This window comes from Ranitomeya variabilis, chromosome 5 (genome assembly GCF_051348905.1).
Source record: "Ranitomeya variabilis isolate aRanVar5 chromosome 5, aRanVar5.hap1, whole genome shotgun sequence".
Taxonomy (NCBI): Eukaryota; Metazoa; Chordata; class Amphibia; order Anura; family Dendrobatidae; genus Ranitomeya; species Ranitomeya variabilis.
In genome coordinates, this window is record NC_135236.1 from 435,910,182 (window position 1) to 435,936,291 (window position 26,110).

The 26,110-nt window shown below is 43.4% G+C and overlaps 1 protein-coding gene and 1 long non-coding RNA gene across 5 annotated transcripts in view; one reads left to right on the plus strand and one right to left on the minus strand.

The window, feature by feature from the left end:
- The window catches only part of OSBPL8 (oxysterol binding protein like 8), a 365,096-nt gene that overhangs the window by 311,203 nt on the left and 27,783 nt on the right, over positions 1-26,110 (minus strand). The gene's annotated exons all lie outside the window — the stretch shown is intronic.
- LOC143773720 (uncharacterized) overlaps positions 1-26,110 on the plus strand; it is a 35,802-nt gene that overhangs the window by 2,926 nt on the left and 6,766 nt on the right. Inside the window, exon 2 of the long non-coding RNA XR_013215331.1 lies at positions 6,779-6,871. This is a non-coding gene — a long non-coding RNA (uncharacterized LOC143773720). The remainder of the gene's footprint in view (positions 1-6,778; positions 6,872-26,110) is intronic.

The window sequence follows — 26,110 nt, forward strand, 5'->3', positions numbered from 1 at the left end:
TCTTGCAAAGTAGCCCGCACGATGCGTTTTTTCTCCATACACTTGCATTAGCAACGCATAGCGACCGATTGCCACACGTCGCATCCGTCGTGCGACGGATGCGTCGTGTTTTGGCTGACCGTCGGCACAAAAAAAGTTCCATGTAACTTTTTTTGTGCATCGTGTCCGCCATTTTCGACCACGCATGCACGGCTGAAACTCCGCCCTCTCCTCCCCGAAACTCACAATGGGGCAGCGGATGCGTTGTAAAACTGCATCCGCTGCCTCCGTTGTGCTACATTAACACACTGTCCATCGGTACGTCGGGCCGACGGTTTGCGAAGGCCCGTACCGACGGACTAGCGTGAAAGTAGCCTTAGATGTCTTTAAGAAAGCACTAGAAAGGGGATCCCTACCAGATTTTCTGAATGAACCATAAAAGTTTTAAGACTGAAAGCCCGGGACAGATGTCAAAACCTGATTATACAGGTCAGTATCTCTACTCCAAGTTGATATTAAACTACTAGCTTAGGTTTTAGCTAATATATTGATTAAAGTTATTTGAGAAGTAGTACATGAGATCAATCTGGACTTATGACAAATGCATCTACCGCTATCAATCAGACGCCTATTCCTAAACACAGTGTCAGACTGGAGAACATTGGGCCCACCGGAGGAAGAAGCCAGAGCCCACCGGAGGATTCTCCAGTACTCTGGTGGGCCAGTCCAACCCTGCAAATAAGATCAAAGTGAGGATGGCACAAGAGCTTAGACACTGCCAAAGATTTTCACAGTGAACAAAGGAGTTACCTGTGGGCAGTTTTTGAAAAAGATGACATTGGTCCTTACTACATTGCTTTCACCCAGCTGTTATACAACTCCTCAGTTACTAAAATTTTAGTGAATGGCCAACTCAGACATTTAAATTACAGAGGTGGGGCACTGGACAGGGTCTGTCAGTTTTTGCCCTCTTTGCCCTAACCATTGAACCCTTGGCATATCGCTTAAGAGTCAAGAGATTTTACTGGGTTAAATGTGGAGAAATAGAAAGGCGAGCGAGTCACTAAGCAGCTAATATGCTGCTTATTTTATATAATGCAACACCTTCAATCAGCCCAATAATCAATGATAAACCTGAGAACCTTCCGAAGTCTTATCAACTGGAATAAATCTGTCCTCATGTCCGTAGATCCTCTGCCCCATTCTCCAATAGCGGAACAATCTCAGTTACAAATTGTAGACAAGTTTCAATACTTGGGAATAACTGTCAGTACTAAGCCTAAAAAATATGGAACATTAAACAGAGCCTTTGTTAGATAAATTTAGAACTAAGGTGAATGCATGTCCAAACCTGTCCAAACCCTCTCTATCTGTTACAGATAGAAGAAATCTTATCAATGATTATCCTTATGCCACGATTGGCATATGTGCTATACGACGCTCCTTGTTGGCTCCATCCCCTCATATATTGTAAAGTACAAACCATGTTCATATGGCGTAAACAGCATTCTCAAAATAGTAGGGAAGTAGAGATGACATGGGCAAGGCGGGTGCTCTAATTTTACAGAATATGAAATGGGCCTCACCTCTGTCTTCTCGAGTCTGGGATTGCTCCTGAAGGGAATCCTCTTACTCCCACATTGGCGTTAGTGTACAAAGTGTGGGACAGAGGAAAGAAAATTATAGGCATTAAGGGATTCAACAAACACACCACTATGGTGTGATCTCAATATGGGTGAAGTATCAAAAGTTAAAGGGCTTTTCTGATTGTGAGCAAAAAGGGATCTGATCGATAGAACTATTATTTACAAACGCTGTCCTTAAAAGTTTTCAGCAGCTCCATTAGGAATTCAAATTATCACATAATTTTTACCAATACCTATCAATCCGATATGCTCAATTGAGTCTGATGGATATTAGTATACAACATCATCCCCCAATAGATACTATTGCTTCTACATGTTATACAAAGGATTTAACTTCTACCATTTATAAGTGCCTATTGTCATCCCAACTGAATAATTACCCACTGACATAAAGCTAAATGGGAGGTGGATGTAGGCCCTATACTGATGGAGCAATGCAGACATTCTAGGAACTGTTCCCAAATTATCTCCCTGGGAGACCCAAAGGCTCTCTCAACTATATTTCATTTACAGGGTATACAAAACTCCAAGCTTTTTAGACATCATGGCTATATCCTAGGTGTGGAATGAGGCATATTTGATGCATATGATGGGCCTATGTACATTTCCACATTTTGGAATGAGGTCATCTCCTTGATTGAAAAGTTGTGTGGAGTAAAATTGTTAACAGTCCCCGTATATGTACAGGTCCTTCTCAAAAAATTAGCATATAGTGTTAAATTTCATTATTTACCATAATGTAATGATTACAATTAAACTTTCATATATTATAGATTCATTATCCACCAACTGAAATTTGTCAGGTCTTTTATTGTTTTAATACTGATGATTTTGGCATACAACTCCTGAAAACCCAAAAAACCTGTCTCAATAAATTAGCATATTTCACCTGTCCAATCAAATAAAAGTGTTTTTTAATACCAAACAAAAAAACCATCAAATAATAATGTTCAGTTATGCACTCAATACTTGGTCGGGAATCCTTTGGCAGAAATGACTGCTTCAATGCGGCGTGGCATGGAGGCAATCAGCCTGTGACACTGCTGAGATGTTATGGAGGCCCAGGATGCTTCAATAGCGGCCTTAAGCTCATCCAGAGTGTTGGGTCTTGCGTCTCTCAACTTTCTCTTCACAATATCCCACAGATTCTCTATGGGGTTCAGGTCAGGAGAGTTGGCAGGCCAATTGAGCACAGTAATACCATGGTCAGTAAACCATTTACCAGTGGTTTTGGCACTGTGAGCAGGTGCCAGGTCGTGCTGAAAAATGAAATCTTCATCTCCATAAAGCATTTCAGCCGATGGAAGCATGAAGTGCTCCAAAATCTCCTGATAGCTAGCTGCATTGACCCTGCCCTTGATGAAACACAGTGGACCAACACCAGCAGCTGACATGGCACCCCACACCATCACTGACTGTGGGTACTTGACACTGGACTTCAGGCATTTTGGCATTTCCTTCTCCCCAGTCTTCCTCCAGACTCTGGCACCTTGATTTCCGAATGACATGCAAAATTTGCTTTCATCAGAAAAAAGTACTTGGGACCACTTAGCAACAGTCCAGTGCTGCTTCTCTGTAGCCCAGGTCAGGCGCTTCTGCCGCTGTTTATGGTTCAAAAGTGGCTTTACCTGGGGAATGCGGCACCTGTAGCCCATTTCCTGCACACGCCTGTGCACGGTGGCTCTGGATGTTTCCACACCAGACTCAGTCCACAATCTTCCTCAGGGTCCGGTCACCTCTTCTCGTTGTACAGCGTTTTCTGCCACATTGTTTCCTTCCAACAGACTTACCATTGAGGTGCCTTGATACAGCACTCTGGGAACAGCCTATTTGTTGAGAAATTTCTTTCTGGGTCTTACCCTCTTGCTTGAGGGTGTCAATGATGGCCTTCTTGACATCTGTCAGGTCGCTAGTCTTACCCATGATGGGGGTTTTGAGTAATGAACCAGGCAGGGAGTTTTTAAAAGCCTCAGGTATCTTTTGCATGTGTTTAGAGTTAATTAGTTGATTCAGAAGATTAGGGTAATAGGTCGTTTAGAGAACCTTTTCTTGATATGTTAATTTATTGAGACAGGTTTTTTGGGTTTTCAGGAGTTGTATGCCAAAATCATCAGTATTAAAACAATAAAAGACCTGACAAATTTCAGTTGGTGGATAATGAATCTATAATATATGAAAGTTTAATTGTAATCATTACATTATGGTAAATAATGAAATTTAACACTATATGCTAATTTTTTGAGAAGGACCTGTATATTGCGATTATTTGAAGATGGAGTGGATCTAAAGCACCTAAACTTCTTGCATTTCATCGATTAGACACACAACCTCCATCTATGGGAGAACTACAATGAAGGATAAATACTCTTTTCTCACCAGATTATAGAATCATAAACACAACTCTATTCACAAATTTGAAAATATATGGAGTCCTTGGTTGGATACTCCAGGGCTGCTAACAAACCTAATTAGAGAGAGAATCTTTATGATACTATCTCTTCACTGTTGGTCCTCTTTTTTCCTTCCCCCTTCTATGAACTTCATACTCACTTATTCTAGAACTGCTCTGAAAATGAAAATGGTCCTCTCTGGAATGTTGGGATTTGGGTTTAGGGTAGGTTAGGGAATTGAAGTTGAGATACTTTGTTTTATACTATGGAATTAGTAAGCTATTCATGTTATTTGAAAGATGGAAAATCTGTATTTGGAGTACCGTATTTCACTAAAAATTATTTGATTAAAAAAAAAATAAAATGCTGGATGCCTAGATTGGAAATCGCTGATCAATTCCTATGCTCAACTGCCAAAGTGACAACCAATAATGGAAAATTAAACTTGTCACGGCATTTCAACGGTGCATTAATATGTGGGGCTACAATCCAACCTGTATACCTTAAGGGTTTGTCTGGGACTTCTGGAGATTAGGCTGACAGCAGGAGATGGGATAAAATGTATTAAAAACAAAACCTTTACCTGTTCAATCCCTCCACTGTCCTGCAATGATGAGTCAGTGGACATGCTGACATGGATCCAGTTGGGCCCACTATTAGCTGTAGCATTCATGTGTATGTACATAATGTCAGTAATGTACCCAAAAGCTGTAAGGGACCACCAGAGACTCAGTACAGAAGCGGAGTACAACTAAAAACAGGAGTATTGAGTTCTGGGTATTTTTGTAAGGCTACGTTCACATTTGCGGTCAGCGCCGCAGCGTCGGGCGCCGCAGCGGCGCCGCATGCGTCATGCGCCCCTATATTTAACATGGGGGCGCATGGACATGCGTTGTGCTGCGTTTTGCGCCGCATGGCCGCAAGCGTTGGACGCAAGAAACGCATCAAGTTGCATTTTTTTTGCGTCCAACTTTCGGCCAAAAACGACGCATGCGGCGCAAAACGCAGCGTTTTAGCGTGCGTTTTGCCGCGTTTTTGTTTGCGTTGTGCGCTGCGGCGCCGACGCTGCGGCGCACAACGCAAATGTGAACGTAGCCTAATCACCTCTTTACCGTTAACTATTTTTTCTTTAAAATTTGTGAACAATCCAATGTGTTTTGGTATTTCTGTTGTTATTCTGTAGCGCTAGGACTACTCAGGTCTAACAATGAGGGAGATTAATTGTTAGGCCATGTTCACACTTTGCGGCATCCCTCTGTGGGTTCTCCCGCAGCGGGTTTCCGCCTATACTATTGATGCTGCATATGCAGCAATATGCAGCATCAATAGTAATGTTAAAATAATAAAAATTGGTTATACTCACCCTCCGATGTCCGGATCTCCTGGGCGCTGCACGCGGCGCTCCGGTTCCAAAGATGCTGTGCCGAGAAGGACCTTCGTGACGTCACGGTCATGTGACCCGGGCGTCATTACGGTCATGTGACCGCGACGTCACCACAGGTCCTGTTCGCACAGCAACTCTGACCGGACGGCCGCGTGCAGCGCTGAGAGGTGAGTATAACATGATTTTTTATTTTTATTCTTTCTTTTACCCCAAATATGGTTCCCAGGGCCTGGAGGAGAGTCTCCTCTCCTCCACCCCGGGTACCACCCGCACATTAACCGCTTACTTCCCGCAACGTGGGCACAGCCCCATGCGGGAAGTAAGCGGTTCAATGCATTCCTATGGGTGCAGAATCGCAGCGATTCTGCACAAAGAAGTGACATGCTGCGGGTTTTAAACCGCTGCGTTTCTGCGCGTTTTTTCCCGCAGCATGTGCACAGCGGTTTGCGGTTTCCATAGGGTTTACATGTAAATGGAAACGCTATGCAAACTGCTGCGGACCCGCAGCATCAAAATCGCCGCGGTTCCGCGGTAAAAACCGCAAAGTGTGAACATGGCCTTAGAGGGTGTCTGTCTGCTCAGAAATCCGTAATAAAGTAAGGAAAAGTCCTTGTAGGGGGATTGTACACTAAGAGGGGTGGTAGCTCTAGTTTAAAAATCTACCACTGATCATTTGGAGAAATCATTCTTTATGCTCAGAAGCAAAAGAGCTGCTCCAGAGTAGTGCGGTCAGGGTTTAGTGGTCGCAAAGACCCTTTTCCAATAAATTCACTAGCTAGCTCTGCCCTTTATGGTATTGACTTGACAGTGGTGACCTATAGCCTTCTAAACCGTTAGCGAAAGGGTGATATGGATTGCACGGCCTCACCCAAGGCGATTCATGCTTCTAATCTGCATAAAAACAATTCTTCAAAACAATCCAACAAATGCTTAAACTAAAAAGGTATGGCGCTCCTTGGTGTAGGGATCTTACTCTAAGGGCTCGCTCACACGAGTGTAGAAATCAGACGAGTGCAATGCGAGAAAACATCGCACTGAACTCCGACCAATGTTTTTTCGGTCAGAGATCATCTGCAATTTTTTTCATCAGCTCTAATCAGACTGAGAAAAAAAAAGTGGAAGCGAGAATCAGATCACACTCGCCAATGCAAGTTAATGGGTGTGAGAAAAAAAATTGGACGTTACACGAACCATACGTATGCCACGATTTTTATGCACAGATCTCAAAAGGAACCACAAAATATCATCAGCCAAGTACAGTGAATTCACAGCCAGAATCGTCAGAATAGAGAGATTAAATAGCTAAAAAATTGGAACATTTTTGGAAATAAATTGATGAATGAGGGACTCTCCTGTGTTTCTGTCTTATGTTTTTTCAGGCATCTATTTCTGGACTACATTGGATTCAGTGGATTACGGCGAACCTGCATAGGATTTTTTTTAAATAAATTGGTGAACAAGTGATAGTGTGGGTGAGTCTTTAACCCTGTTACAACATGCTCCGTACATGTACGGCGTATGTTGTGTCTCTCCCTTAGCTTAGAAAACATTTCACCTGTTTAAAGTACGTTGCTTGTTTAGTGACTGGCAGCCTGTTTATAATGCTCAATTATTGGGAAATGAGCATTACTAGAAGCACGAATTCCCAATTATCGGCCAGTGTAAATGCACCCATAATATGTGGCCGTGATCAAATATCTACTTTAATGCTACCACAAATATAGCTCATGATATTCATACATCATAAAAATAAAATGTAACATGTGGCCACAGACCATTACGGTAACCTTCATAGAAAACAGTCAGCAGTACACGCGGATATCAGGAAGTCTATTATACGGCTTGTAAAAAGCAGATATCACACAATCATCCTGCGCTTTTAGATAAAGTTCAGGGCAATGACTCAGAGCGTCAGTGTTTGCACACAATCTCATGAGCCGCTGAAGGAGGGAGTTGGAAATATGAGGGGAAATTTGGATCAACACCAGATGAAACTGTTTAGTTCTGTACGCCATATTACAAGGCTCCATCTTCAGATAGGAATACATGTGTAGGAGACCGGGAACATTGATTGACTTGTAGTAGGATGAGAAAGCCGTCATCTGGTACTACACGGCAAGAGGATGAAAACCTACCCCTTCTCACCTTTAATCTTTAACCTCAAGAATCAGAACAAGAGACACAACAGTTTCTATGGAAAATGTGATTGTATTCTTACACATACACTGCACAGGATGCTTACCCCACTCAGGTCACAGCAGGGGTAGGCCGTACGGTGACCTTATAGGGGATTTATTAATGTATGTGCGATTGAAGTTATCACCTATCCAATGATAACCATTTGGATTAGACAGCTACGCATGCAGCTTCAAAAATTATAGGACTACAATAATTAAGCACTGTACTTGGCTACGGTGTCAGTCCCATATAGATGGACTAGAATAGTAGGAATCCATAACCACTGATCCATTCAAAAATAAAATTGCATGAAAATACAAAACATGATAACATTGTTATCGTATCCTATTTTATTGCATGTATCAACTACTATTTATAAAGGGTAAAAAAAAAAAACACTAACCATTACAACTCACTGAAATGGTAAATGAAGCAAGTCCGTGAATATGCCACATTTTGCTATAGAGTGCAGCAGATTTCATCCTATTAACTAAAAAGGGTGAAATCCGTAGACTAAGGCTGGGGTCAGATGGCTGTATTTCAAGTTCCGTATATCGGCCACAAAGTCCGGACTGACCGCGGGTGTCCTGACCCAAACTTAGATTCATAAATGCCTATCACACTAAGTTCGGGTCAGGAGACCCACAGTCGGTCTGGACATTGAGATCCATACATGGACTCGGAAATATGGCCGACATAGTCTGTGGCTTTCCTTCAGGATAATGAGCATGTCATTAATGAAAGGGTAGAGAAATAGACTACCTGTTACCATGTACTATATATGCATATAGTTTGTATGCTGCATATTTGCATGCATCTAACATGCTTTGCGTAACGTGTCCTCAATTTCCCTAAGTGACTAAACAAAGGCAGAAACCAAAAAGAGAGAAAATAATGTCCAATCTTTCTATCTCCTCCTTAATGTCCCAGTAAGACTTCATCAAGACGACAAGCCATTTCAGGTCAATAAAAAGGTCTCAAATCCAAGCTTCGGCTAATGTGTGTCACAGCACATCTATTTATCCAAGATTTACTGCCTTCATTCACCAGGTTGTTCCTTACTAAATTCATTTTCTCAGGAGCAGAATGTTTATTCTTCATTATATGCCAGGTAATGCAGCCATTGTGTGCAGCTGTTCTACGCAATGCATCCATTGTTATTTTTAATTACATGAGCAGATTTTTTAAATAGGGAAACAGATAGCTAAAGTAGGGCAATTTGCAGAATTAAGCTGCTATATGCATGGAAAATAAAAGTATTACAGTTTTATTATTTGCTTAGTCACTGAAAAAACAAGCAGCTCCATAAAACACTCTGGGGACCAGTTTAATGAAAAGGAGATAAGAAATAGGATTTGTTTAAACAGTAAATACTCTACACGTGTACGGGTGCAACCGTATACAATGGGGCTCCTGACTTCAAGAACTGAACCACCCTAACACTCAATCAAGGAGAAAAAAAAAGGCCTTACTTTTTCATGAACTGTTCAACTTTGTTATATTAAAACGGATTTTCCACTATTTGACAACCCCCTTCTTTCTTAAATGCTTAAGTGCTCCATATAAAATAAAAAATACCCACGTTACCAGACCAACACTAAACCAGTGATGTTGTCTTTCCCGGTGATCACGATTGACACTTTTCATTCTCTCCTCAATCCAAGAGTACAGTTCCCCCCCACCGACCTCCACGCTGACAATCTGGCCAATTATTTAATCGACCGTATCCAACAAGAAATTTTCTCCCAATCCCTTAATATCATGCATTTTCCTCCCTCCCGCACTGCTTCCAGTCTTTGAACAATCATGGAAGAAGTGACCAGGCTCCTTGCATCTTCTCGCCCTACCTACTACCTGCACCTGTGACCCTATTCCCTCACATCTTCTTCAGTCCCTTTCCCCAACTGTCAGTTAACAACAGACCTGTCTCTAATTTTCCCTTCATCTCGGATCTTCTGAACATTTCGTCCAATCCCGTCTAATCTGCCATGTCTCAGGTAACACTCTCCTTGATCCTTTACAATCTGGTTTTCGTTCCTTAGGGTACCGTTAGACTAAACGATTTACCAACGATCACGACCAGCGATACGACCTGGCCGTGATCGTTGGTAAGTCGTTGTGTGGTCGCTGGAGAGCTGTCACACAGACAGCTCTCCAGCGACCAACGATGCCGAAGTGCCCGGGTAACCAGGGTAAACATCGGGTTACTAAGCGCAGGGCCGCGCTTAGTAACCCGATGTTTACCCTGGTTACCATCGTAAATGTACAAAAAAAAAAAAACCGTACAGACTCACATTCCGGTGTCACGTCCCTCGCCGTCTGCTTCCCGCACTGACTGTGAGTGCCGGCCGTAAAGTAAAAGCAGAGCGCAGCGGTGACGTCACCGCTGTGCTGTGCTTTACGGCCGGCACTCACAGTCAGTGCGGGAAGCAGACGGCGAGGGACGTGACACCGGAATGTGAGTATGTACGGTTTGGTTTTTTTTACATTTACGATGGTAACCAGGGTAAACATCGGGTTACTAAGCGCGGCCCTGCGCTTAGTAACCCAATGTTTACCCTGGTTACAAGCGAACACATCGCTGGATCGGTGTCACACACACCGATCCAGCGATGACAGCAGGAGATCCAGCGCCGAAATAAAGTTCCAAACGATCTGCTACGACGTACGATTCTCAGCGGGGTCCCTGATCGCTGCTGCGTGTCAGACACAGCGATATCGTATGCATATCGCTGGAACGTCACGGATCGTACCGTCGTAGCGACCAAAATGCCACAGTGAGACGGTACCCTTACACTCTACTAAAACTGCCCTTACAAAGTCTCTAACAATCTACTAACAGTTAAATCTAATGGCCACTACTTCCTGCTGTTTCTTCTGGTTCTCTCTGCAACATTGACACTGTAGATCACCAGCTCCTCCTCACTATGCTCCATTCTAAAGGCCTCAAAGAAACTGCTTTCTCCTGGTTCTCCCCCTACCTCTCTGACTGCTCCTTTTACTGTATCTTTTGCTGGCATATCTTTCCCTTATATATATTGCCCCTATTGGACAAACCATCAGTAGTAGATGACACTCAATTATACACATTATCTCCTGACATTATCCCTATATTACTAAAAAATATCAGAGATAAAACGAAATATGACAAAAACTGGACTACATGTGTTTCTGCCCTCCACTAACCTACCTATGCCTGACATTGCCATCTCCGTGTGTGGTTCTACCTTTACTCCTCAGCAACATGCCCGCTGTCTTGGGGTAATATCTGATTCAGATTTTTTCATTCACCCTTTACATCCGATCACTCATGTCACCTACACCTCAAAAACATCTCTAGATTTTGACCTTTTCTTAAATTTGACTTACTCTTACCGTTGTTACTCATTACATGGACTATTGCAACTCTCTACTAATCAGTCTTCCCCTTACAAAATTCTACTCTCTCCAATCCGTCCTGAATGCAGCAGCCAGGAACATATTTATTTCCAAAAGCTACACCATTGCCTCTACCCTGTGCCAGTCCTTGCACTAGTTGCCCATCCACTCCAGAGTTCAATATATAGTTCACTCTCATCCACAAAGCGCTCCACGGATCAGAACCACTCAACATCTCCCCCCTCAGCTCTATCACCTTACCCGTGTCCTCCGTTCTGCTAATGACCTAAGACTAACAGCCTCAATAATCCTGTCCTCACACTCCAAGATATCTCGCATGCCCCAATTTTTTGAAATGCTCTACCCAAGAAAATTAGATTAATTCCCAATATCCACAGTTATGAGTGTGGTCAAAAACGCATTTCTTTAGATTGGCCTATCACCTCACCTCACTTATCTATAACATTTCTTCCCAAAAGGATTGGGCACTGCCATATCAGTTACCCATCTTCCTTAATCTAACCTGTGTGAGATAATTCAACTCTATATCATACATCAGAGTTAACTTATTACCTATAACAGGAGACACATATAGGTGGGATTCAAGTAAATCCAAACCTAACTCATTGTTCAGAGATAGTATTGGACATATGGAAATCCAAGTTTCTGCTAGTAAAACGCTCAGCATTTTAGCAGTATGAGCGAGGAATATAGTGTAGAAATGGACTGGCTAGCTAAAGATATTTGTGGACTTGTCATTGCAAGAGATGCATAGTAGTGATGAGCGAGTGTGCTCGCTACTCGAGATTTCCGAGCATGCTCGGGTGTTCTCTGAGTATCTGGGGCGTGCTCGTGATTTATGTTTGTGTCGCTGCAGCTGCATGATTTGCGGCTGTTAGACAGCCTGAACACATGCAGGGATTGCCAGTTTGTTAGGGAATCCCCACATGTATTCAGGCTGTCTAGCCGCCACAAATCATGCAGCTGCGGGGACTGAAACATAATACACGAGTACGCCCGATACTCGGAGAACACCCGAGCATGCTCGGAAATCTCGAGTAACGAGAACACTCACTCATCACTAATGCATACCCATATCAACAGAATGGGGGTGAAATCCTGTTGACAGATTCCTTTCATTTCAGAGGTGCAAACAGGGTATCAATATATATCATGATACATATCAAAGCTGTGGAGTCGGTAAGCCAAACCTCTGACCCCACAGTACTGCCTCACTACTGAGCATATACATAAAGTGCAGCACAGGTGCAGATCAGAAATAGAACAGACATTTATAGAACACTTCATAACTTTCCCAAAATCTTATGAAAACATTTACAGTACATCCTGCACTCAACTACTGCATCCAATTTATTATATATTTTAGGATTTGGAGTCAGTCCATTTTAAAAACACTCAAGACTCCACAACTCCGACTGCACAGCCCTGATACATAGTACAAGTCCAAAACACATTAACTACATGGATGATAAGACTGATATAAAGAAGGAGGTCCTTCTATCAAAAATAATTTGCAATCTACAAGAGATGAAGGATAGAAGCTCATCTTATAGCAGTGTAGTGGTAGGAGGTTTTATTATGGCTTGCAAACCAATGAAGCTATGGTTTTTCAAGCTGATATATGGGAAAAATATTGGAGATGATCGTGTTAGGAGAAGAAGACAAGAGTATAGCAAAGGAAAAGGTCTTGTGAGGACTGGTGACGACAAGTGGGGAGGTACAGAAATCTATAGAGGAGACAAGTTATGTTCAGACTTGTAAGTCACTGCTAATGGGTTACGGTGATGCTTCCCAACCTTTGGTTGACTTTAGAGTATCTTCAATCTTTTCTCTAGGCTGTTTTCCTGGGGCTCATTTTTCTTAGTATGGAATGGTGGCTAGTGTTTTTTTCCTGCATTACATGTAATAATTTTATCCTTCTAATTGGGGCTGTTCTCGATCAATCAGAGCATTAGTTAAATTGGGAGGGTTCTCATAAAAAGAATATTGGCGTTTTTCCATTGTTACATATAAAATGGTTATAACACGATGCAATAGTCCAGGCAGTATCTCTAATCCAACATCTGGTGTGACGACTCACTATTGTCCTGCCAAGCACACACCAGAATCTCTCCATGGACAACCTCTTTAGCGCCCATATTAATAAAAGGGCAATCTCTGACTTTGGCACAGTACTAGGACATCTAAATAGTACAATGGTATAATAGCATTTTTCTATCAGTGAGTAGCTTGTCACCATTTTATTGCAAATGCTAATATCATAACCATATCAGAAAATCTCTGATAACCTATTAGTAAAACTAACTTACCGTAAATGGAAATGCCAATAAATACAGAACATGAGGGAAAAAAGAGAAACGCAAATGGCAGCAAAATTTGGCTTTCAGCGCTTCTTATGCATCACACCAATGTGTTCTAAAAAAGCCAAGATTACTTTGAAAGGGTAATTGTTCATAAAAAGAAGTCTCAAAATAGAAGGAACAAATCCATTAGTGAAAACATGCATTTATACAAAGGAACAAATGAGGTGCTGGGAAGACTAGCACCACGTTTCTATACTTGGGAATCACTGACATGTAAAACACAAAGAGCCTGGCATGTCTGAAAGTTTCTTAAAAATAAGGTAAAGGTATTTTTTACAACACGTATGGTTGATGAGACATCTCCAAATATGCTGATGGCATGCTGGCAGCATAACTCTTTTCAATAAGAAATTCTATCTAGAAGTAAAGTTATTGGCCACGTCTGCTCAAAATGTACCTTGCACGCTTAGGCTATGTACATACAGAATTTTTTGTGAGCGGTTCCTCTTGCAAATCCTCTACTAAACCATTTAACCCCTTCCCGACCCATGACGCAGCGTATGCGTCATGAAAGTCGGTGCCAATCCGACCTGTGGCGCAGCGTATGAGTCATGATGAGATCGCGTTCCTGCGGTTCGGGTGAAAGGGTTAACTGAAACTTCACCCGACCCGCAGGAACAGGGGGACTTGCATTTGAGCCAAGGGGGGGGGGGGGGGGTAGCTTTGCAACCATGCCATCCGTGGAAGCTGAAAGAGCGAGGTGCCTGCATGCTGCCCTGCCACATACTCACCGCAATCGCCGCCATCATCGCCGCCAGGTACTCCCCTCTGCTGCCCTCCACTCCCCCTGTCTGATCCCTTCCCCCTGCCCTGGTGATCACCCCCCTGCTGCTGCTGCCGGCTCCATCTGCTGCTGTATCTGCTCAGCCCCTCGTGCCTGACAGCCCCTTCCTGCCCCCGGTGATCAGCCCCCTGCCCCAGTGATCACCTCGATCACCCCCTGCCCCGCTGATCTGCCCCCTGCCCCGCTGATCACCCCCTCCCGCCCCAGTTTTGCCGGTAGGGTTAGAGTTGGGCTAAAGTGAGTTGGGCTTAAGTTAGGGTTAGGGTTGGGATTAGGGTTAGGGGTGTGTTAGGGTTAGGTTTGTGGTTAGCGTTAGGATTAGGGTTAGGGGTGTGTTGGGGTTAGGGCTGGAGTAAGAATTGGGGGGGGGGGTTTCCACTGTTTAGGCACATCAGGGGCTCTCCAAACACGACATGACGCCCGCGGACCATTCCATCAAAGTCTGCATTCCAAAACGTCACTACTTCCCTTCTGAGCCCCGACGTGTGCCCAAACAGTGGTTCCTCCCACATATGGGGTACCATCATACTCAGGACATACTGGACAACAACTACAACTTTTGGGGTCCAATTTCTCCTGTTACCCTTGTGAAAATAAAAAATTGTGGGCAAAAAAAATAATTTTTGAGGAAAAAAAATGATTTTTTTTATTTTCACGGCTCTGCGTTATAAACTTCTGTGAAGCAATTGGGGGTAAAAAGTGCTCACCACACATCTAGATAAGTTCCTTGGGTGGTCTAATTTCCAAAATGTTCCACTTGTTGGGGAGCTCCAATGTTTAGGCAAACAGGGGCTCTCCAAACGCGACATGGTGTCCGCTAACGATTGGAGCTAATTTTCCATTCAAAATGTCAAATGGCGCTCCTTCCCTTCCGAGCTTTGCTGTGCGCCCAAACAGTGGTTTACCCCCACATATGAGGTATCGGTGTACTCAGGAGAAATTGCCCAACAAATTTTAGGATCCATTTTATCCTGTTGCCCATGTGAAAATGAAAAAAAATTGAGGCTAAAAGAACATTTTTGTGAAAAAATAAGTAGTTTTTCATTTTTATGGATCAATTTGTGAAGCATCTGGGGGTTCAAAGTGCTCACTATGCATCTAGATAAAGTTCCTTGGGGGGTCTAGTTTCCAAAATGAGGTCATTGTGGGGGAGCTCCAATGTTTAGGCACACAGGGGCTCTCCAAACTCAACATGCTAACACGCTACCGATTGGAGTAAATGTTTCATTTAAAAAGTCAAATGGCGCTCCTTCCCTTCCGAGCCCTGCCGTTCGCCCAAACAGTAGTTCCCCCCACATATGGGGTTTCAGCGTACTCAGGACAAATTGGACATCAACAACCACATCAGGTAGGGTAAGACAGATACAGGAGTATATCCCTGGAGGCGCTCTGACTAGCTAGCCACGCAAAAACAATTGGCTGACCCTGAGAACCAACCTTTCCCATTTTTCAGATAAAGACAATATGATGGAAGTATAAGTGCACCTGAGCAGGCCTAAGGAGTTACTGAGCACAAAAGCAGGTGACGTACTAAGGTGCAAATTAAGACTTTTACAGATGTACTTTGGACGGTTACAGCTGAAATGGGAAGACATGGGGTACAGTCCAGTAAACCCACTTGATATTAAAGTATTGGTAAATACATTCATTGACGGTATGACCAAAGACTTACGAGACGCAATACAGAGAGCCAGACCTGAATGAAGAAATGTAGATCCAAAAGATCTTCTGAAAGTCGCTAAAGAGTTGAACAAACTAGGACAATAAGACGTGTCATGTATGCTGGAGTACAAGGAAAACAGTAGAGACGTAGTGAGGGACCTAAGGACTTAGAAAAAGTAAAGTGCTGGAATTGTGGAGAAAATGGACACTCAGACCAATTTACCACTTCCTTCACCTTTAGACTAGGAAACTGACAACCCAGTGACAAATGTGTGCCCTGTTCTTGTCCCCTCCGGACCTGGTCCTGCCTTGATGACCACCATACCAATGCCGGGAGGGAAAGAGACAGAATTCTTGATTGACACTGGGGCAGCCGGGACTGTGGTACACAAAGACTTGATAACGCCAGACATGATTACTGACGAGACTGTGGAATGCGTGAGTGTAGAGGGACAAGCGACTGAAGCCCCTATGACTAAACAAATAAGACTAGAGTCACGAGACAGCCAAGAAGTGCTTACAAACTTATTGTTAGTGACAATACCCCTATGAATTTGCTGGGAGCAGAGTTGAGTGCTGCCTAGACCACCATACAGTAGTCTCCTGAGGGTATTACAGTCACAAGTCCCCTTTCATATAAACACTTGGTGCAGAGGGAAGCCAGGGTCTTCCATGTGCACATTATACGACAGGTAAATCATGCCCAATTATAGTTACACTTAATTCCATTCATTTGCCAGTTTAGTAGTTTCCTTACACAAGATGGTATAGTTACTGTGTATTTCTAGGTTGTCTTCATATGATATATAGTTTTTTAGCCATTCATTATATTGGCTCAAACCATAGTCACTGTTTATTTGTCCTTTCCACTTCTTATACCTTATCGCAAGCAACTGGTATTGATATTTGGTATTTTTCCAATTCCTTCTTTTGTATCTGGAACTGTTAGTTATGGATTTATATAGGGCTGCTCCCTTCTTAAAATAAGCTTGTGCTTTGCTGTGGCCTATGGCATTGTGCTCCCCCATTTTATGACTCAGCACCTTTCATAAAAATATATTTTCATATATATATATAATTTTCTTTTGGTAACATATTTTGTGAATCAAATTTAGTTCTTAAGAGGTACTCTACCCAATCAAATACGGGAATAAATAATATTTGGACATTAGTGTCTGATTTATATAAACACTTGTGTAATATTTCAGAAATGGTGTATATGGCAAGAGTAGTGACAGTAACACCTGACACCAGAATATCTGAGGACAGGGAAAAGAGTCAGGTACCAGACACCGTTTGAGCAAGGGGAAAATCTGATGTGGGTCAACTGCCCATTCCCCCTGTCATAATTAAATTAAAAGAAGGAACCACTACTCTCCGGTTAAAGCAATACCCCTTAAGTCTAGTCAAATCAATGTCCCTGAGCAGGGATATTAACCCCTTTCTGTCATTAGACGTACTATTCCGTCCATGTGGGGTGGGCCCTACTTCCCAAGGACGGAATAGTACGTCATACGCGATCGGCCGCGCTCACGGGGGGAGCGCGGCCGATCGCGGCCGGGTGTCAGCTGCATATCGCAGCTGACATCCGGCACTATGTGCCAGGAGCGGTCACGGACCGCCCCCGGCACATTAACCCCCGGCACACCGCGATCAAACATGATCGCGATGTGCCGGCGATGCAGGGAAGCATCGCGCAGGGAGAGGGCTCCCTGCGGGCTTCCCTGAGCCCCCCGCAGCAACGCGATGTGATCGCGTTGCTGCGAGGGTCTTACCTCCCTCCCTGCCTGCTCCAGACCCGGATCCAAGATGGCCGCGGATCCGGGTCCTGCAGGGAGGGAGGTGGCTTCACAGACGCCTGCTCAGAGCAGGCACTGTGAAGCAGCCTGCACTTCTCTCAGATCGGTGATCTGTCAGAGTGCTATGCAAACTGACAGATCACCGATCTGTATTGTCCCCCCCTGGGGCAAAGTAAAAAAGTAAAAAAAAAAATTTCCAAATGTGTAAAAAAAAAAAAAAAAAAAAATTCCAAAATAATGAAAAAAAAAATATATATATTATTCCCATAAATACATTTCTTTATCTAAATAAAATAAAAAAAACAATAAAAGTACACATATTTAGTATCGCCGCGTCCGTAACGACCCGACCTATAAAACTGGCCCACTAGTTAACCCCTTCAGTAAACACCGTAAGAAAAAAAAAAAAAAAACGAGGCAAAAAACAACGCTTTATTATCATACCGCCGAACAAAAAGTGGAATAACACGCGATCAAAAAGACTGATATAAATAACCATGGTACCGCTGAAAACGTCATCTTGTCCCGCAAAAAACGAGCCGCCATACAGCATCATCAGCAAAAAAATAAAAAAGTTATAGTCCTGAGAATAAAGCGATACCAAAATAATTATTTTTTCTATAAAATAGTTTTTATCGTATAAAAGCGCCAAAACATAAAAAAATAATATAAATGAGATATCGCTGTAATCGTACTGACCCGACGAATAAAACTGCTTTATCAATTTTACCAAACGCGGAACGGTATAAACGCCTCCCCAAAAAGAAATTCATGAATAGCTGGTTTTTGATCACTCTGCCTCACAAAAATCGGAATAAAAAGCGATCAAAAAATGTCACGTGTCCGAAAATGTTACCAATAAAAACGTCAACGCATCCCGCAAAAAACAAGATCTCACATGACTCTGTGGACTCAAATATGGAAAAATTACAGCTCTCAAAATGTGGTAACGCAAAAAATATTTTTTGCAATGAAAAGCGTCTTTCAGTGTGTGACGGCTGCCAATCATAAACATCCGCTAAAAAACCCGCTATAAAAGTAAATCAAACCCCCCTTCATCACCCCCTTAGTTAGGGAAAAATAAAAAAATTAAAAAATGTATTTATTTCCATTTTCCCATTAGGGTTAGGGTTAGGGCTAGAGTTAGGACTAGAGTTAGGGCTAGGGTTATTGCTAGGGTTAGGGCTAGGGTTGGGGCTAGGGTTGGGGCTACAGTTAGGGTTGGGGCTAAAGATAGGGTTAGGGTTTGGATTACATTTACGGTTGGGAATAGGGTTGGGTGTGTCTGGGTTAGAGGAGTGGTTAGGGTTACTGTTGGGATTAGGGTAAGGGGTGTGTTTGGATTAGGGTTTCAGTTATAATTGGGGGGTTTCCACTGTTTCGGCACATCAGGGGCTTTCCAAACGGGATATGGCATCCGATCTGAATTCCAGCCAATTCTGCGTTGAAAAAGGAAAACAGTGCTCCTTCCCTTCCGAGCTCTCCCGTGTGCCCAAACAGGGGTTTACCCCAACATATGGGGTATCAGCGTACTCAGGACAAATTGGACATCATCTTTTGGGGTCCAATTTCTCCTGCTACCCTTGGGAAAATACAAAACTGGGGGCCAAAAAATAAGTTTTGTGGGAAAAAAAGGATTTTTTATTTTCACGGCTCTGCGTTGTAAACTGTAGTGAAACACTTGGGGGTTCAAAGTTCTCACAACACATCTAGATAAGTTCCTTGGGGGGTCTAATTTCCGATATGGGGTCACTTGTGGGGGGTTTGTACTGTTTGCGTACATCAGGGGCTCTGCAAATGCAACGTGACGCCTGCAGACCAATCCATTTAAGTCTGCATTCCAAATGGCGCTCCTTCCCTTCCGAGCTCTGTCATGCGCCCAAACAGTGGTTCCCCCCCACATATGGGGTATCAGCATACTCAGTACAAATTAGACAACAACTTTTTGGGTCCAATTTATCCTGATACCCTTGTGAAAATACAAAACTGGGGGCTAAAAAAATCATTTTTGTGAAAAAAAAAAAGAATTTTTATTTTCACGGCTCTGCGTTATAAACTGTAGTGAAACACTTGGGGGTTCAAAGTTCTCACAACACATCTAGATAAGTTCCTTGGGGGGTCTAGTTTCCAATATGGGGTCACTTGTGGGGGGTTTGTACTGTTTGGGTACATCAGGGGCTCTGCAAATGCAACGTGACGCCTGCAGACCAATCCATTTAAGTCTGCATTCCAAATGGCGCTCCTTCCCTTCCGAGCTCTGTCATGCGCCCAAACAGTGGTTCCCCCCCACATATCGGGTATCAGCATACTCAGGACAAATTGGACAACAAATTTTGTGGTCCAATTTATCCTGTTACCCTTGTGAAAATACAAAACTGGGGGCTAAAAAATCATTTTTGTGAAAAAAAAAAGAATTTATTTTCACGGCTCTGCGTTATAAACTGTAGTGAAACACTTGGGGGTTCAAAGTTCTCACAACACATCTAGATAAGTTCCTTGGGGGGTCTAGTTTCCAATATGGGGTCACGTGTGGGGGGTTTGTACTGTTTGGGTACATCAGGGGCTCTGCAAATGCAACGTGATGCCTGCAGACCAATCCATTTAAGTCTGCATTCCAAATGGCGCTCCTTCCCTTCCGAGCTCTGTCATGCGCCCAAACAGTGGTTCCCCCCCACATATCGGGTATCAGCATACTCAGGACAAATTGGACAACAAATTTTGGGGTCCAATTTATCCTGTTACCCTTGTGAAAATACAAAACTGGGGGCTAAAAAATCATTTTTGTGAAAAAAAAAAAAGAATTTATTTTCACGGCTCTGCGTTATAAACTGTAGTGAAACACTTGGGGGTTCAAAGTTCTCACAACACATCTAGATAAGTTCCTTGGGGGGTCTAGTTTCCAATATGGGGTCACTTGTGGGGGGTTTGTACTGTTTGGGTACATCAGGGGCTCTGCAAATGCAACGTGACGCCTGCAGACCAATCCATTTAAGTCTGCATTCCAAATGGCGCTCCTTCCCTTCCGAGCTCTGTCATGCGCCCAAACAGTGGTTCCCCCCCACATATCGGGTATCAGCATACTCAGGACAAATTGGACAACAAATTTTGGGGTCCAATTTATCCTGTTACCCTTGTGAAAATACAAAACTGGGGGCTAAAAAATCATTTTTGTGAAAAAAAAAAAGAATTTATTTTCACGGCTCTGCGTTATAAACTGTAGTGAAACACTTGGGGGTTCAAAGCTCTCAAAACACATCTAGATAAGTTCCTTAGGGGGTCTACTTTCCAAAATGGTGTCACTTGTGGGGGTTTTTAATGTTTAGGCACATCAGGGGCTCTGCAAACGCAACATGGCATCCCATCTTAATTCCAGTCAATTTTGCATTGAAAAGTAAAATAGCGCTCCTTCCCTTCCGAGCTCTGCTATGCGCCCAAACAGTGGTTTACCCCCACATATGGGGCATCGTCGTACTCAGGACAAATTGCACAACAACTTTTGTGCTCTAATTTCTTCTCTTACCCTTGGGGAAATAAAAAAATGGGGGCGAAAAGATCATTTTTGTGAAAAAATATGATTTTTTATTTTTACGGCTCTGCATTATAAACTTCTGTGAAGCACTTGTTGGGTCAAAGTGCTCACCACACATCTAGATAAGTTCCTTAGGGGGTCTACTTTCCAAAATGGTGTCACTTGTGGGGGGTTTCAATGTTTAGGCACATCAGGGGCTCTCCAAATGCAACATGGCGTCCCATCTCAATTCCTGTCAATTTTGCATTGAAAAGTCAAATGGCGCTCCTTCCCTTCCGAGCTCTGCCCTGCGCCCAAACAATGGTTTACACCCACATATGGGGTATCAGCGTACTCAGGACAAATTGCACAACAATTTTTGGGGTCCAATTTCTTCTCTTACCCTTGGAAAAATAAAAAATTGGGGGCGAAAATATCATTTTTGTGAAAAAATATGATTTTTTATTTTTACCGCTCTGCATTATAAACTTCTGTGAAGCACTTGTTGGGTCAAAGTGCTCACCACACATCTAGATAAGTTCCTTAGGGGGTCTACTTTCCAAAATGGTGTCACTTGTGGGGGGTTTCAATGTTTAGGCACATCAGGGGCTCTGCAAATGCAACATGGCGTCCCATCTCAATTCCAGTCAATTTTGCATTGAAAAGTCAAATGGCGCTCCTTTCCTTCCGAGCTCTGCCATGCGCCCAAACAGTGGATTACCCCCACATATGGGGTATCAGCATACTCAGGACAAATTGTACAACAAATTTTGGGGTCTATTTTCTCCTGTTACGCTTGGTAAAATAAAACAAATTGGATCTGAAATACATTTTGTGTGAAAAAAAGTTAAATGTTCATTTTTATTTAAACATTCCAAAAATTCCTGTGAAACACCTGAAGGGTTAATAAACTTCTTGAAAGTGGTTTTGAGTACCTTGAGGGGTGCAGTTTTTAGAATGGTGTCACACTTGGGTATTTTCTATCATATAGACCCCTCAAAATGACTTCAAATGAGATGTGGTCCCTAAAAAAAAATGGTGTTGTAAAAATGAGAAATTGCTGGTCAACTTTTAACCCTTATAACTCCGTCACAAAAAAAAATTTTGGTTCCAAAATTGTGCTGATGTAAAGTAGACATGTGGTAAATGTTACTTATTAAGTATTTTGCGTGACATATGTCTGTGATTTAAGGGCATAAAAATTAAAAGTTGGAAAATTGCGAAATTTTCAAAATTTTCGCCAAATATTCGTTTTTTTCACAAATAAACGCAACTTATATCGAAAAAATGTTACCACTATCATGAAGTACGATATGTCACGAGAAAACAATGTCAGAATCGCCAAGATCCGTTGAAGCGTTCCAGAGTTATAACCTCATAAAAGGACAGTGGTCAGAATTGTAAAAATTGGCCCGGTCATTAACGTGCAAACCACCCTTGGGGGTGAAGGGGTTAAAGAGTATGTTAAGGCAGGGGTTCTGGTGCAAAGATCTTCCCCCTGCAACACCCCTTTGTATTCCATTAAGAAGAAAAAGGACCCAAGGGTTCCCCTGACACAGAATAGTTCATGACTTACAGGCTATTAATGATGTTACAGTGAGTGTGATCTCAATTGTCCCTAATACACACACCGTACGGTCACAAAATGTTTCACAGTCATTAATTTGGCAAATGCATTCTTCTCTGTACCCCTGCACTCTGACTGTCAGTATCTTTTCTCTTTTACTCACGAAGGTAAACAATACTGTTGGACGGTCCTCCCACAAGGGGGAAAGAACTCCCCAACCATCTATTCAACAGCGATGGCAGGGATTCTTGAGCAGTGGCAACCACCTCATCCACAGACTGTACTATTGCAGTACGTGGATGACCTCTTGCTCTGCTGCCCGGACCAGATGTCCTGCAAGGAAGCTACAGTTTCCTTGCTGTGTGTTTTTTGGCAGAGAAGGGTTGCAAGGTCTCACGTGACAAATTACAGTATTGCAAACAAAAGGTGACATTTTTAGGACATTGTATTGCTGAAGGTACAAGACACCTGACTAATGACAGGAAACAGGCAATACAAAATCTCCCTTTACCCAGGTCACACCAGCATTTACGTATTTTCCTAGGTTTGGTGACCTACTGTAGGCCTTGGATAAGGTCTGCTTCACAAATGATGCAACCACTATGACAGGTTGTCATCAGACCCCTACAATCTCACTCAAGAAGCAATTGATTCCTTCTATTCTCTGAAGCTGCTCATTGTGTCAGCCCCGGCCTTAGGCATTCCAAACTATGATCAGCCATTTTTCTTATTTTGCACAGAGCAGGGAGGACATGCTACCGCAGTACTGACACAACAGCATGGAGAGAAACAGAGACCAATAGCTTACTACTCAGCACAATTAGACCCAGTGATTAGAGGGTCTCCTACGTGTGTCCGTGCTGTAAGAGCTGCTGTATTACTGCTAGTCATGTGAGCTCACACTGACTTTTTCTTTTGACAATTTGTTCCCCACATGACATTAATGCCATACTCGTACAAGTTCAACCAAAACACCTGTCTATGGCTAGACAGATCAGACTCGAATGTGCTCTAATACTAATTTAATGAATACGTCACCCTCAAAAGGTACAATGTTCTGAATCCAGCCACTCATCTGCTGTGGATTCAGAAAAGGGGGAATTGGTGACAGCATTAGAAAAAAAAAAAAGTACTCTGGTACGTTGACATGACGCACAAACATGACTGCATAGGAACTGATGAGTCAGGAGACAGTATGTTTTACATATGTTCATGAAAAACCTGTTCCTAATGCATATTTTGAGGTTTTTGTAGATGGCTCCAGATACCACCAGGATGGGCGATTCTACACTGGACATGCAGTAGTATCCTCACATGAGGTAATCCGAGCTGAACCACTCCCTCCTCACATGTCGGTGCAGGAGGCAGAGTTGAAGGCACTCACTGAGGCGTGTAGAGCTGCTGCAGGTAAAGTCGCTAATATTTACACAGATTCGAATTGTGCATGGGGAATATCCCATGATTATCACCCTGTCCGGAGAAGCAGAACGTTTCTTGCATCAGCCGGTAAGCCCATTAAAAATGCAGAGCTGGTGAAACAATTAGTGGAGGCATTGACGTTACCAGTCCAGGTTGGCATCGTCAAGGTAACAGCACACACGAACGGTGACTCTGTGGAGGTAGAGGGCAACAGAAGGGCGGACGAGGCTGCTGAAGTAGCAGCAAGGCGGCCTAGGGAGCAGTGGACGGTGGCGGAGAGTCAGCGTATTCCAGCCACACTGAGCCTAAATGTCCTGAAATCCCTCCAGCTGCCCAAACAGAGAAGGAACACGGGGGAGAATGGGAGCTGAGCTGAACTCAAAAGGAGTTTTGGGAGAATAAGGATAAATTGTATATACCAAGGTCCCGGTTCCCAATAATGGCGCAAGCAACACCTGGCCCCACTCACACCTCAAAATGTCACATGTGTCCATGGTAGATGCCTTCCGGATCGCTCCTGGTTTCAGTTACGCAGCAGCAAAGCTCGTACGGTCATGCCTCATCTGTGCACAGCACAACCCTGGTAAAACAGTAAAAATCCCTAAGAAAGCGACACCCAGGCCTCTACCCGTTTCAGAGACTGCAGACTGACTACATACAGCTACCCAAGGTAGGAGTGTGTGAAAAATGTCCTAGAATGTGTAGATCTCTTATCTGCTTGGCTGGAAGCCTATCCGGTAAAATGTGCAAATGCTAAAGCGACTGCAGACAAACTGATGAAAAAACTGATCTGCAGGTATGGTGTCCCAGAAACCACAGAGAGCGATAGGGGTACACACTTTACGGGAGAAATATTGAGGGAAGTCATGCAGGCCCTGGGAGTACAGCAAGCATATCATGCACCATATAGACAACAAAGTAGTGGGAAAGTGGAAAGACTAAATGGGACACTTAAACTGAAAATTCAAAGGCCATGGCAGACACAGGAAAGAGCGAGGTAGAGTGCTTGTCTCTTGCACTCTTTCTAGTCAGACACACTCCAAATAGAAAGACAGGCTTGTCTCCTTTTGAAGTCCTGTTTAGTAGTTTGCCAGAGACTGGTCTGTACTTCCCCCAGGTGCTACAAATACAACACGGTGCTATAACAGCCCATGTCCAGGCCTTGCAGAAAAGACTTAATGTGTTGCATAAACATGTGTTTTCATCCATTCCAGATCTTAATGCCAGTGCGGACGCACATCTGCTGAATCCAGGTGATTGGGTGGTCATACACAGACACGTGAGAAGGAGCCTATATCCACGGTTTGACGGCCCGTTGTAAAGTCCAGTTGACCACATTCACTTGAGGGAACGCCCACCTGGAACCATGCCAGTCACTGCAAAAAGATCTTTTCACTAGCAGAAAGACTGTTGTTCTAATCACCTTGCTGGCAGTGGTAGGATGTTCGCACCTTACAGAGACACTGAATACACTTTTAACCCCTTCACGACATGCGCCGTACATGTACTGCGCATGCCGTGTCTCCCCCTTTGATGTGGGCTCCGGCGCTGAGCCCACATCAAAGTCGCGACATGTCAGCTGTTTTGTACAGCTGACATGTGGGCGCAATAGCGGCGGGTGAAATCGCTATTCACCCGCCGCTATTAACCTGTTAAATGCCGCTGTGAAACGCAGACAGCGGCATTTAACTACCGCATCCGGCCGGGCGGCCGGAAATGACGTCATCGCCGACCCCCGTCACATGATCGGGGGTCGGCGATGCATCAGGATGGTAACCATAGAGGTCCTTGAGACCTCTATGGTTACTGATGCCGGCCTGCTGTGAGCGCCCCCCTGTGGTCGGCACTCACAGCACACCTGCATTTCAGCTACATAACAGCGATCTGATGATCGCTGTTATGTAGCAGAGCCGATCGGGCTGTGCCTGCTTCTAGCCTCCCATGGAGGCTGTTGAAGCATGGCAAAAGTGAAAAAAAAAAGTTTTTAAAAATGTGAAAAAAATATTAAAAATATAAAAGTTTAAATCACCCC